Raw genomic sequence first — 13,595 nt, forward strand, 5'->3', positions numbered from 1 at the left:
TCTCAGGGGAGCCTCCTCTTGCGTCTGTAAGTGTATCACCTGTGTTACCTAAAGCTCTCAGGGGAGCCTCCTCTTGCGTCTGTAAGTGTGTCACCTGTGTTGCCTAAAGCTCTCAGGGGAGCCTCCTCTTGCGTCTGTAAGTGCATCACCTGTGTTACCTAAAGCTCTCAGGGGAGCCTCCTCTTGCGTCTGTAAGTGCATCACCTGTGTTACCTAAAGCTCTCAGGGGAGCCTCCTCTTGCGTCTGTCAGTGTGTCACCTGTGTTACCTAAAGCTCTCAGGGGAGCCTCCTCATGCGTCTGTAAGTGTATCACCTGTGTTACGTAAAGCTCTCAGGGGAGCCTCCTCTTGCGTCTGTCAGTGTGTCACCTGTGTTACCTAAAGCTCTCAGGGGAACCTCCTCTTGCGTCTGTCAGTGTATCACCTGTGTTGCCTAAAGCTCTCAGGGGAGCCCCCTCTTGCGTCTGTCAGTGTATCACCTGTGTTACCTAAAGCTCTCAGGGGAGCCTCCTCTTGCGTCTGTCAGTGTATCACCTGTGTTACCTAAAGCTCTCAGGGGAGCCTCCTCTTGCGTCTGTCAGTGTATCACCTGTGTTACCTAAAGCTCTCAGGGGAGCCTCCTCTTGCGTCTGTCAGTGTGTCACCTGTGTTACCTAAAGCTCTCAGGGGAGCCTCCTCGTGCGTCTGTAAGTGTGTCACCTGTGTTGTCTCAAGGGAGCCTCCTCTTGCGTCTGTAAGTGTGTCACCTGTGTTACTTAAAGCTCTCAGGGGAGCCTCCTCTTGCGTCTTTCAGTGTATCACCTGTGTTATCTAAAGCTCTCAGGGGAGCCTCCTCTTGCGTCTGTCAGTGTGTCACCTGTGTTACCTAAAGCTCTCAGGGGAGCCTCCTCTTGCGTCTGTCAGTGTATCACCTGTGTTACCTAAAGCTCTCAGGGGAGCCTCCTCTTGCATCTGTCAGTGTGTCACCTGTGTTACCTAAAGCTCTCAGGGGAGCCTCCTCTTGCGTCTGTAAGTGTGTCACCTGTGTTACCTAAAGCTCTCAGGGGAGCCTCCTCTTGCGTCTGTCAGTGTATCACCTGTGTTATCTAAAGCTCTCAGGGGAACCTCCTCTTGCGTCTGTCAGTGTATCACCTGTGTTGCCTAAAGCTCTCAGGGGAGCCTCCTCTTGCGTCTGTAAGTGCGTCACCTGTGTTACCTAAAGCTCTCAGGGGAGCCTCCTCTTGCGTCAGTCAGTGTATCACCTGTGTTACCTAAAGCTCTCAGGGGAGCCTCATCTTGCGTCTGTCAGTGTATCACCTGTGTTACCTAAAGCTCTCAGGGGAGCCTCCTCTTGCGTCTGTCAGTGTATCACCTGTGTTGCCTAAAGCTCTCAGGGGAGCCTCCTCTTGCGTCTGTAAGTGCGTCACCTGTGTTATCTCAAGGGAGCCTCCTCTTGCGTCTGTAAGTGTGTCACCTGTGTTACCTAAAGCTCTCAGGGGAGCCTCCTCTTGCGTCTGTAAGTGCATCACCTGTGTTACCTAAAGCTCTCAGGGGAGCCTCCTCATGCGTCTGTAAGTGTATCACCTGTGTTACCTAAAGCTCTCAGGGGAGCCTCCTCTTGCGTCTGTCAGTGTGTCACCTGTGTTACCTAAAGCTCTCAGGGGAGCCTCCTCTTGCGTCTGTCAGTGTGTCACCTGTGTTACTTAAAGCTCTCAGGGGAGCCTCCTCTTGCGTCTGTCAGTGTATCACCTGTGTTATCTAAAGCTCTCAGGGGAGCCTCCTCTTGCGTCTGTCAGTGTGTCACCTGTGTTACCTAAAGCTCTCAGGGGAGCCTCCTCTTGCGTCTGTCAGTGTGTCACCTGTGTTACCTAAAGCTCTCAGGGGAGCCTCCTCTTGCGTCTGTCAGTGTGTCACCTGTGTTACCTAAAGCTCTCAGGGGAGCCTCCTCTTGTGTCTGTCAGTGTGTCACCTGTGTTACCTAAAGCTCTCAGGGTGCCTCCTCTTGCGTCTGTCAGTGTATCCCCTGTGTTACCTAAAGCTCTCAGGGGAGCCTCCTCTTGCGTCCGTAAGTGTGTCACCTGTGTTACCTAAAGCTCTCAGGGGAGCCTCCTCTTGCATCTGTCAGTGTGTCACCTGTGTTACCTAAAGCTCTCAGGGGAGCCTCCTCTTGCGTCTGTCAGTGTGTCACCTGTGTTACCTAAAGCTCTCAGGGGAGTCTCCTCTTGCTGCGTCTGTAAGTGTATCACCTGTGTAGTGGTAATCTACGCACTGAGCTCCCATTCACTCTGCTTGTGTTGCTGTAAGAGAGCATCGTCTCACACTGAGCTCCTTTCACGCTTTGCCTGTATGATCTGTGTCGCTGTAGCTTTGAAGGGAGTCTGCTCGAAATGCCTGTGGCTGTATAATCTGCGCTATGGGAATCCGTGCATTAAGCTCCTTCTCACTCTGGGACCTAGTCACAAAGACATTTCTTAGTAAGTAAAAATGTACTTCTGTAGTACTCTTTGACATACTCTAACATGCATATGTGAATCACCTTAGAACGTTCAGCTCCCTATCAGTAAAAGTGCAAAGTGGGCTGAGTCCTTTCTATTTGTGTCTCTTATTATTATTATTCCACAAACATCATGATTTTATTCCCATTTTAGATGTGTTGGGGTGATAAGTGTTAACAAACAAACCTTGACCCGCTTAAATGCGACAACTACAGACTAATTATAAATTAGACTTTCCTAGGCAAACTGATAGAAAGAGCAGCATTCGCCCAGATGTCACAATTCATTGAAGATAATTCCATACTTTCAGACTTCCGAACAGGATTCCATCCAGGAAGACTCACAAAATCTGCCCTCATTGCCATCTGGTATGACCTTGAGAACACAGTTGACCGGAACAGGGTCTCTTGGACCGCTCAGCTGCCTGTGACTCTGCTGACCGTGACACTGTAATACAATTACTCTACAAAGCCGACATAGAGGGAACTGCTCTCGACTGGATCACATCCTACCTTCAAAACAGACCAAATGCCATCCATACCCCCCATTTTCTCATCCAAACCCTACTTCACAAAAGCAGGGGCCCCTCAAGGCTTTATCATCTCACCCATGCTTTTCAACATCTACATGAAGTCATTACCAGCAACGATCAATAAATTTCACCTCACATTCTAAAACTATGCAGATGACACACAAATATTCCTCAAACTGGAAAGCCCAAAAGACATTGGAAACTCTCACAAATTGTCAGTTGCCCCAGAGACATTGATCAATGGATGGCATGGAGCCATCTCAAATGGAATGCTTCCAAAATGGAAATTCTCACAAGTGGTAATTGGAAACATTTTGACCCACTTGTCCCTGGCCTGATGATCTAGGAACACCGCCTAAAGTATCTAAGGAAGTAAGAAATCTCAGAATTACGATGGACTCCAGGCTATCAATGAATGCCCAAGTGGAAAAACTAGCAAGGTCAAGCTTCATTACTATAAGAACTGTGCGACGTACCTTCCCCAACCTGGGATTTCGACACAAGGTCCAGGCTACTATCTCTCTTGTACTGTCTAAACTCAATTATGGCAATAGCTCCTATCACGAAGCATCTGTAACAACTATGAATAGACTACAACAGATTCAGAACTCTGATGCCAGACTACTCCTACTTGTAAAGCCAAAAGCCCACATCTCCACGGCCCTACATTGGTTACCGGTTGCCAGTAGATCCACATTCAAGCTGCTTTGTATCATCCACAAAGCGATACATGGAACAGGGCAGTTCTTTGTTTACCAGGAATAAAATATTCATTAGGTCTGCTTAGCAGATGTTCATATTACTTATATTATTCTATATTGAACATGTATATAGGTTACAGCATAAATATTTATCTACAATTAATTCACTATTGAATTATTAGAAAGGAAATAGGCGGGGCAACGCAAAATGGCAGGGCCCCCTGCACTATGTGATGAGTGGCCTCTGAGCCTCCCATGTCTCACATGTATTCATGGCCTTGGATTCACTGGGCGTCCCCCTGATAGTTGACCCTAATGCTTAATTTGAGCCAGTAGTTTCAGGAGCTCTGCACCGGCTCTTAATTATCAGCAGTGGTACCTTTGACAGTCTCCCACATGGTGGCGCTGTTTGTTTACTTTAGAGGCGGGCACAACAGTTGTTTCTTACTTCAATTTAGATTAAGAATGACTAATACCAGCTGCCAAAGACATTCTTTTAACTTTGGGGTTCTGGAATTGTAAGAATTGCCACACTTGTAGGAGTGTGATGGTTATTAGGTATGCTGTTACTGTAATTGACAGCAGCAGTGGGCAGTGCAAGCTGCAGTGGGCTGTTGACTAAGGCCCTGGCACTTATTTATTTTTCCCAAAATAAGCACTGGTTTCCGCCCCTTATGCAGCAGGCTTACGCCTCCTGACTGGCCTATAGGGCAAACAGGTCGTATCCAAAGGGCTGATCTGACAGACCAGTGTGTGGACCTGGTTTTTTGGCTGCTTGTGGGCCTTTTTGACAGTCAGTAGCATTGGTTTTACTGCCAATTTACCCTGTCTTAAAACAAACATTGTCTGTAGCAAGCTCAAAACGGCACCATTTTCCAAACCTCGCAAAACACTTATAGAGCGCATCTCTACAAGTCCAAAACTGCCAGATTTACAAACATGGGACACATTTGAGTGATCTAATTCACTAATGGGGGACACTTATATGAGGCCTGTAACCTCAAAGGTTCTGTATCTGTGAACCACCTTGTGGAGTGCTGAGCACGCAGCCAGCAGGATAGCAAATAACTGCAGAAAACTGGGAACTAAAGCTATCCGTCTGCATGGATCTAATGAAGGTTTCTAGAGCCGGGTTCCCAGCTGAGAGAACTAATGAATTTTGCACACATGCAGCTGCGCCAGGCAGTGGGTACACATCCACCGCCAAATGATGAGGAAGAGGTAAGTGATGACTTGACACACACCTCTAGGTTCAGACTGTGTTAACCATCAAGAGCGCTAAGGCCTGACTTGCCGTATTGGGTGAGGAGAGTTCCCCTGGAGGCTGGAAGGGTGGGCGGCTGCTTTTGTAGCAGTGCTACAATCGTCAAAGCACTGTAGAGTTCCTTGTATATCCAACAGTTTTCAGGCAATAATAAAAGTAGCTAGATAGCTCCGGTGATAAATGTACCTGCTGGTAAGAGATCAGAGTTTTGTCTAGTGACAGTTTAGACTCATCTAAGGTAGCACAGAGAGTTAAAATGCTTGCTGCAAAGAACATGTACTATGCAGATCACAGAACAGTATTTTATCTGTGCAGCTCAGTGGGTTACTGCTTTCATCAAAGAGATACTTTTGTTACTGTGCAGTTCATAAATTACAATTGTAATCTAGGTTAGAAAGTTATGTTTTTGGTCCTAGTCTTTCATTAGCCTAATATTGCTAAAAAGGGTTTGTTTGGGTAAAAATAAATTCTCATTAATGAAGACAGTCTGTGTTACACCTTGTAGTGACCTTTGTCTTATGTAACATTTTCTATACACTAATTTACATATGTATGGTTCAGTGTCTCTGTATGTGTTTGTGATGTAAAATGCTCTGGCACACTATACTTGAATGAGAGGCGCTACAAAACAAATGAAATGCATGTGAGAGAGGAGCTATGGAGAGATGAGAGGCACTGTTGGAGGGTGATAGTGAGGGAATCATTAAAGAGCCCCAATTAAGATTACTATCTCGTGGTGCAATGGTAGGTCATCATTTACTAAGCTTTGTAAACTAATACACTTGAATATATAATGAAAAATGGGTTGTAGAATGAGCCATGTTTTCATTTTTTCCCCCAGATGTTCTTCTGGGGGATAACCCCCCCCCCCCAAACCTCTGTGTAGTGGTCAGTCTCGCTCGCTGCGGTCGATTGCTATGCACCGTAGGGGGGCTGGTCTGACAAAATTTGCCAGGGCTGCTTTGGGTTCTCAGTCCGGTCTTGAAGAGCGCCCCTTGCTCTGGTAGACTATTGTGTTCAAACTCAGTAGACACAGAGGAAAGACTCACATGAGACGCCAACTTCCTGCACATGTCAGCAGACCTGAGTGGTTGGTGCTGCTTTTAATGTCTAGTATGGATGTATGTGCGGATGTTGGTTGGTAGTGGTTTTCTAGCTCAGCAGGCATTCATGGTTGCCAAATGGGTGGGATACATATGTGTGCCTTCAGTCTCAGGCGGATGTAGATCTTACATATAGGGATTGATTATTTGCATTCTCTCACAATAAGTCTTGTATTAATTGAGTACAAAATGTCTCAATACTATGATTGATTAGTTATTGTCCTCGCCTAAAGTGATACTTACCCTGGCCTACTCCCCATTCCCATTTTACATTGTATTGTATTGTTAGAGCATTTATATAGTTCTTAATCCCCCTGACAACAATGAAGGAGATGTCTTTTTTAATACATGATATGGTCTGCCATTTAAATCACAACTTCCGAAAACACAATAATACTAGATGCATCTGATTTAAATGAATTTTATTGTCATGGAATAAGCATGAATTGGATTTAAACCATCTGCACAGAAGCAGAACTTTTGGTATATATCATCGTGTTTTTGCTTGAGTACTTTATTCCACCTTAAGGTAGACTGTCATGCTCAGAGATAATAACGCCCACATGGGCTTGGCGTGCAGCATAAAAGGGGCTTTTACTTGGGCGGCCATTTTAAATTGCAATGATACATAATGGGTTACATAATGCTGTGGTCATGAAATAACAGTATGCTGCTTCAACTTTATGTGCAAAGAGGGGGAATTATGGGAATGCTAAATATCCCGTTGCCATTGTAGCCTCTTCCACCAACTGGAGTAATCTGAAAAGTGAATGTCCACATGGGTTGAATGTGCTACTTAAAGTGGTGTTCATCTAGGTGGTCATCTTAAAACATATAGCAAAATACACCAGAAGTCTTAGGCCTTCCTTTATTAAAGTGTTGGCCATGCAGGACACAGAATATATGATTTTAGTTGTTAAGAGGATGCATGGCAAGAACTCATTTCCATCATCTTTATTTCAACACTGAAATATACTTACCGTCCAGTGAACAGTCTGTCTTTGCAGGGCATCGTTTCACGAGTGCGCTCTGTGCGATCTCCATTATGTTAGTCTTCCCACTCTATCATGTCCGAGGTTGTGTGCATAGTGGGATAGCCGCCTACTGAGGGCTGGGGCAAAACCTAACTTTCGGGCCAGGCCCTGGGCCCAATCCCCGCTGCCCAGAGCCAAAGGCCATGCACAGTGGGGGTTGGGTGCAAGTGGAAGGTTGGGCACAGGGCCAGGCCCTTTGGCCAACCCCCACTGTGTACGACCTAAGACCATGTGCAGCGGGGATTGGGCGCAAACAGAGGGTTGGGCACTGGACCAATTCAGAATACGATCAAAAAATTCCAGAAAGTCATTGGGAAAAAAAACAAAGGTTGAGGGGATGTTATAGATAGCTGAGACAAGAAAAAACAAAAACAATAAAATGCAACATATATCGTGTAGTCAGTCAACTATAACATGTGCCCATATCATGCACTGCTTTTGACCTCACATATTACCTCACTCGTGACATGTTAAAGGACAAAATCATTAATATCACTCATTAGATTTAAAGGAAAATATTGTTGACATTCCTAATGAATACTGCTGTTCCAGCAGAGACAGCAGCACTTACCAATGCCCAGATTATGTACCTGTGATCTTCATTACTCCCACTCCTGCCTTTCCTCCTCATAGTCTTAACTAATGAGTTAAGTGCCATCTCCAAAAGAGGAATCTCATTTCAAAATATATCCTTCCGTGAAACCTGGGCCATCCGACGTGGTCATTCTGAGAGAACGTGGAATTCCAGAATTCTCTTGGAATATGAGAGCACCATCTGGATTGGAGACCACATCCTAGGGGGTGGGTGGGCAAGACACAATGATTGTGATGAGGAACAGCAGCACAAGAGATACTTTGTTCCATAAACCAAAAACCAAAAAAGACAGTATTCTTGATTAGAATTGATTGTGTCGGGAGGGTTACAGGGATAGACTTGAAGAGCCTTAAAGATAAAAGTGTTCACCTATCTAGAGCCTAGAGCCTACCCTTCTTTAAGAACCTGCTAGCCTTGGGGTTTGCTGGAAGCCTTGATAGCCACATACTGGAAGCAGGGTGTTGCTATTGAGAGCTAATAGTGACAAGAGTGGTAGTTTCTTGTCCATATATCCACTACAAAAAAGGCATCCAGCTATTTCCATATGTTTTTAAAAATTTTAAATGGCGGGTCATCAGGACGTGGCTAAGTCTAAGGGCCAGATGTACGACCATTTTTTGTGGTCGCCAAGGGGATTTCAGCCCCTTTGTGACCACAAAATAGGTCAGCCCAATGTACCAACCCTATTGTGCAAGTCGCTAAACAATTAGCGACCCGCAAAATAGGGTTAGCGACTCGCTATAAGGAAGGGGCGTGCCAAAGGCATCCCTTCCTAATAGCTACTCCAAAACCTATGTAACGAAGGGTGGTAAACCACTGGCAAACAGGAAGGGGTCCCCAGGGGACCCCTTCCCCTTTGGTAATGGATGCGAAAATAATTTTTAAGAGCAGACAGTGGTCCCAGGGACCACTGCCTGCCCATAAAAAATGAAACTCAAATGTTTCTCTTATTTTTTTATGCAGTCCGTTTTCCTTTAAGGAAAACGGGCTGCATACTTTTTTAAACTGATTTATTGACAAAGCAGTCCCAGACATGGTAGTCTAGTGACCCACGATCGTGATTGTCTCCTTTTTAACAAAAAAAGTGTCAGTGGTTCACGATGGCTCAATTTAGGAAAATGATAAATACTGCGTCCTCTTTATGTTTCGTTTTACTGTTATTGTACTTACATTTTTAAAAGTGTATTATGTATGTACACGCTGTGGAGTATGCAGAGGCCTTTCATCTGATCTGTATTAAAGACATTATCTAACTAGCTTCCAAAGCTCTGGGTCTGTACTGCCCGCGTTAGCAACGTCTATCCACGTGAGGGCATATGTGGTATTGCTTATGTGAATAGCGTCTTAATCCACCCTAATGCCGCTCAAAGCGCTGAGGGTGGAACAGGAGAGATGGAAAAGAGAGACGGCGTGAAAAGGAGCAGACAAGACAGAGGGGTGGAGATAGAACCCTGTGAACAGAGTTGCAGAAAGGAAAGACGGCGTCGGTGCAGCCACAGCGATAGCGCCTAGTGAGGACAGGTTTGGGGCAGGAAGGTGCAGGGAGATAAACAGAGGGAGTTGTGAGAACGGTGAACAGCGAGAGCTATCCGTATATCAGTCACGTCATACATAGACTGCTAAAACATGGCACAGCAGCGCGTTTATGTTGAGAAAATTGCGAAGGGTATTAAAGATGTACGGCCTCTTGTAATGGTTAAACAGAATAGCTACTCCTCCACCCCCCACCCTGTATAGACCGACCCCCTTCTGTGCCTGACAGTCTGGGTGGGTGTTTTCCCGGTGGGCGGGTGCTGGGGAGAGCAGCTGCCCTGGGGAACCGGCGGGTGTGGGGTTCCCCTCCCCGAGGCAAGCCCTCTGCAGTGCTTCACACATGGCGCCTGGAGGGAGCAGATGGGGCGCTGAGACGACCTCTCCCTGACACAGGATCTCCCGGCCGGCATCTGCACTCCGCCTCGGTCCATGGACTGCGAGGAGGCCTCCTCCCGGCACCATCCGCGCGGGCATCGTGAATAATTTACGCCTTCCCTTCCCGGTGAATAATACATGCCCACCGCTTCCTGGGCACCGCTGCGTGTTGTTACGCTTGTAGCGCGGCCCAAGGGTATTGTTGTGTTTGCAATTAAACAAATATATCATGCACTGAGTGGGGTCCCTGGTGCGGGGGAACACAGGCACACTGGATAAATACCAAATATTAAGGGAATTAGAAGTGTTCGGGCCTCTGTCTCCTCTCTCTCGCTGGAGACAAAATGAACGCTGCCCTCGCGGATGGGGCGCAACTGCGTGACGCCGATTCACTGTGGTGCCAGGGGAAGTGACATCATGCACACTGTAACCTATGCTGCACCAGAGAATTGACCCCATGTCCCAAGATAAACATGCCACTACCGTCATGACCCAATAGAGTGTGGGATCAGGGGTTGCTGTCAACCACCATTGGAAAGTGGGGTTCCACGGCCTTTCCCGGCTCCAGGAACTTTTATTTGGGTGGGCCAAGGGTACATTCGGGTGGGCCAATGGGGGCCCGATTTGACGTGAGCCAGGCCTGCTTTAGGGCCCTCCTTTATCTCTCCTTAGTCTTATAAGGCCCAGTAAAACGCACTCTTTTCCAAGTCTCTTTCTAAATGTTATCACTCTCAAAAGGTGTTATTTTTCCATGAAATGTCCCTTTGATGGGAAGAGGAGGTTTTTAAGGTGGGAGTATCAGGCAAGTGACACTACTCGGGCTCCCTCTGTGCGAGCCTTCAGGGAGAATCCCTCTTCATTACTACCTCCACTTCACCCCTGACTCTGCAGCGCGCTCCCTTACAGGCTTGATTATCCACTTTTCTACCCCCCTCTCCAGTGCATCTTATCTCACAGCTGACCTTGGGCCCAAGCCCCATATCAGCCACCATGCGGTTCCACTTTCATTATTCCCGGTAAAAAACATTAGTAAAATTACCTCCAAACTTGAAACATTGAATATAGCAGTAAATGTAATTAGCAGCACGCACTTTAAAGTAAGCTCCGCAGTTGTCCTAATCACCCAACTGTAAGTTAAATAAACAAAAACAGAAAGGCCATGACAGGGCCAGCTTTAGTGCTGGTGCAAAAGTCTTTTTTGGCACCCCACCAATGACCTCTTTATCCATAAATATATTTACTACCACCCTCCTACAGTGCCCTTCATCTCTCCGTAGCCTCTCCCCTCATGACCTCATCCTCAGACTCCCTCACTACCACCCTCCACCAGTGTCTCTCATCGCTCCATTGCCCCTCCCCCATTACCTCCTCCTCTGATTCCCTCACTGCCACCCTCCACCAGTGCCCCTCATCTCTCCATATTTCCCCCCATCCCATGACCTCCTCCTCGGCTTCCCTCGCTGCCACCCTCCACCAGTGCCCCTCATCTCTCTGTAGTTTTACCCCATGCCATGACCTCCTCTTCGGCTTCCCTCGCTGCCATCCTCCACCAGTGCCCCCATCTCTCTGTAGCCCCTCCCCCTCATGACCTCCTCCTCGGCTTCCCTCACTGCCACCCCCCACTAGTGCACCTCATCTCTCTGTAGCCCCTTCCCCTCATGACCTCATCCTCAGAATCCCTCACTATGACCCTCCACCAGTGTCCCTCAGCGCTCCATAGCCCCCCCACCCCATGACCTCCTCCTCAGCATCCCTCACTGCCACCCTCCACCAGTGCTCCTCATCTCTCTGTAGTTCCCCCTCTCCCCATGACCTCCTCCTTAGCTTTCCTCACTGCCACCCTCCACCAGCGACCATCATCTCTCCGTTGGCCCTCCCCATGACCTCCTCCTCTGCTTCCCTCACTGCCACCTGCCACCAGTGCCCCTCATCTCTCCGTAGTAGACATGACCTCCTCCTCGGCTTCCCTCACTGCCACACTCCACCAGTGCCCCTCAGCGTTTCATTGCCCCCCACCCCATGACCTCCTCCTCTGCTTCCCTTGCTGCCACCCTCCACCAGTGCCCCTCATCTCTGTAGTTCCCCCCCCCCCCTACCCCATGGTCTCCTCCTCTGCTTCCCTCACAGCCACCCTCCACTAGTGCCCCTCATCTCTCTGTAGTTCCCCCCTCCACCCCATGACCTCCTCCTCTGCTTTCTTAGCTGCCACCCTCCACCAGTGCCCCTCATCTCTCTGTAGTTCCCTTCCACCCACCCCATGACCTCATCCTGAGACTCCCTCACTCCCACCCTCCACCAGTGTCCCTCAGCGCTCCATAGCCCCTCCACCCCATGACCTCCTCCTCTGCTTCCCTCACTGCCACCCTTCATCAGTGCCCCTCATCTCTCTGTAGTTCCCCCCTCCACCCATGACCTCCTCCTCGGCTTCCCTCACTGCCAACCTCCACTAGTGCCCCTCATCTCTCTGTAGTTCCCCCCACCCCATGACCTCCTCCTCAGCTTCCCTCACTGCCACCCTCCACCTGCGGCCATCATCTCTCTGTAGGCCCTCCCCCAATAACCTCCTCCTTGGATTCCCTCACTGCCACCCTCCACCAGTCCCCTCTCCTCTCCGTTGCCCCTCTCTCATATGCATTTCATTTGTTGTATAGCGCTACTCATATCAGTGTAGAGTCTAACAGTACTTTACATCAGGCACACATTATACAGAGACAATAAATCAGTCTACAGGGAATGTCACAGAAGCCATTGAGGATTACAAGGTGTAGAAATCACATGTCATCCATACTGGTTCGGAATATATTTTTACAAGGGTTTGGTCTGGAGAAGCACAAACTCAGGATTTAAAGAGTACTCCAGCTGTTGGGGGTTGGCTTTACTGATGTATAAGTGCCCAAACAAACTCTTTGTAGAAACGTTAGAATAATGAAAGACTGGAGAAGTTCTAACTATATCACAACACAAGACAGCGAAGTTTGTATGCAGCTCTTTAATGACAGTTCATAGGTCACTGTCCTGTTAGGATAGTAACTTCTGAACTGCAAGTAACACAAGGATCTCTGTGACAAAGGCAGTAACTCACTGAGCTATCCACATATAATTCAGTTTATCTGCATTTAAAAACTGCCATCAGACAGACGATTGCTCTCCAGCAGGATCATAAATCACCACTTATCTGAACATTTTTTTATTGTTGTTGTACATCGGTGGCAGATTCACTGCGAGGCCAAGGCTCATGTTTGCGTGGGCCAGGCTCATGTTTGCGTGGGCCAGGCTCATGTTTGGGTGGGCAAGAAGCCAGAACCGGGCCTGAGTTCCACCACCTCTGCATGAGAAGGGGGGATCCGCAGGTTGGGCAGGTCAAGTACCAATCGATTATCCGCTTCACCACCCCCTGAGGCGGAAATAAACAAAACAAGACAGGCGGCAACTCGTTCTGCGCCGTCTATGATTGGCTGCTGAGCCTAACCGCCATGACAACAGGATGTCGAATCACAACGGTGGCGCCAGAACTCGAAAAACTCAAATTCCGCCTCAAGTCCGCTTTAAACGTGGAGGCTGAGCCACAACTCAAAGGCATGATCTCCATGTACTTGTAAAATAGTCCCCTCAATGTAGCACCCCCAGCCCCCATTGAGGATCAACGTCTTATCTTAGTCACCGGAAGTGGGCCAGTTCTTCTGGCACGTGCCTCGGAATGCATGACTTTTTTTTTTTATTTCTGACACCTCTAGTTGGTAGTGACATCCCAAGAGTGCCTTGAAGAGAGGCATCGCGCCACTTTGTAAAATACACTTGCAGTCAGATCAATATAGTAGCCTCACTGCCTCCCAAGGAGCGATCATGCGCACCCGACAGCTGCCTCCGGGGTGAGTTAGTGAGTGGCAGCCACGTGACAGGCAGGCCCACCTACCCATTCATCTTTAGGAGATCGATACACCGACAACTGCTGAACCGAGTAAGAAAATGTGATTACAAGCTTCC

General features: G+C 48.0%; 1 protein-coding gene across 2 annotated transcripts in view; it reads right to left on the reverse strand.

The window, feature by feature from the left end:
• SRRM3 (serine/arginine repetitive matrix 3) overlaps positions 1-13,595 on the reverse strand; it is a 361,844-nt gene that overhangs the window by 303,757 nt on the left and 44,492 nt on the right. The gene's annotated exons all lie outside the window — the stretch shown is intronic.

The sequence above is a fragment of the Triturus cristatus genome, chromosome 3_2 (assembly GCF_964204655.1).
Source record: "Triturus cristatus chromosome 3_2, aTriCri1.1, whole genome shotgun sequence".
Classification (NCBI taxonomy): Eukaryota; Metazoa; Chordata; class Amphibia; order Caudata; family Salamandridae; genus Triturus; species Triturus cristatus.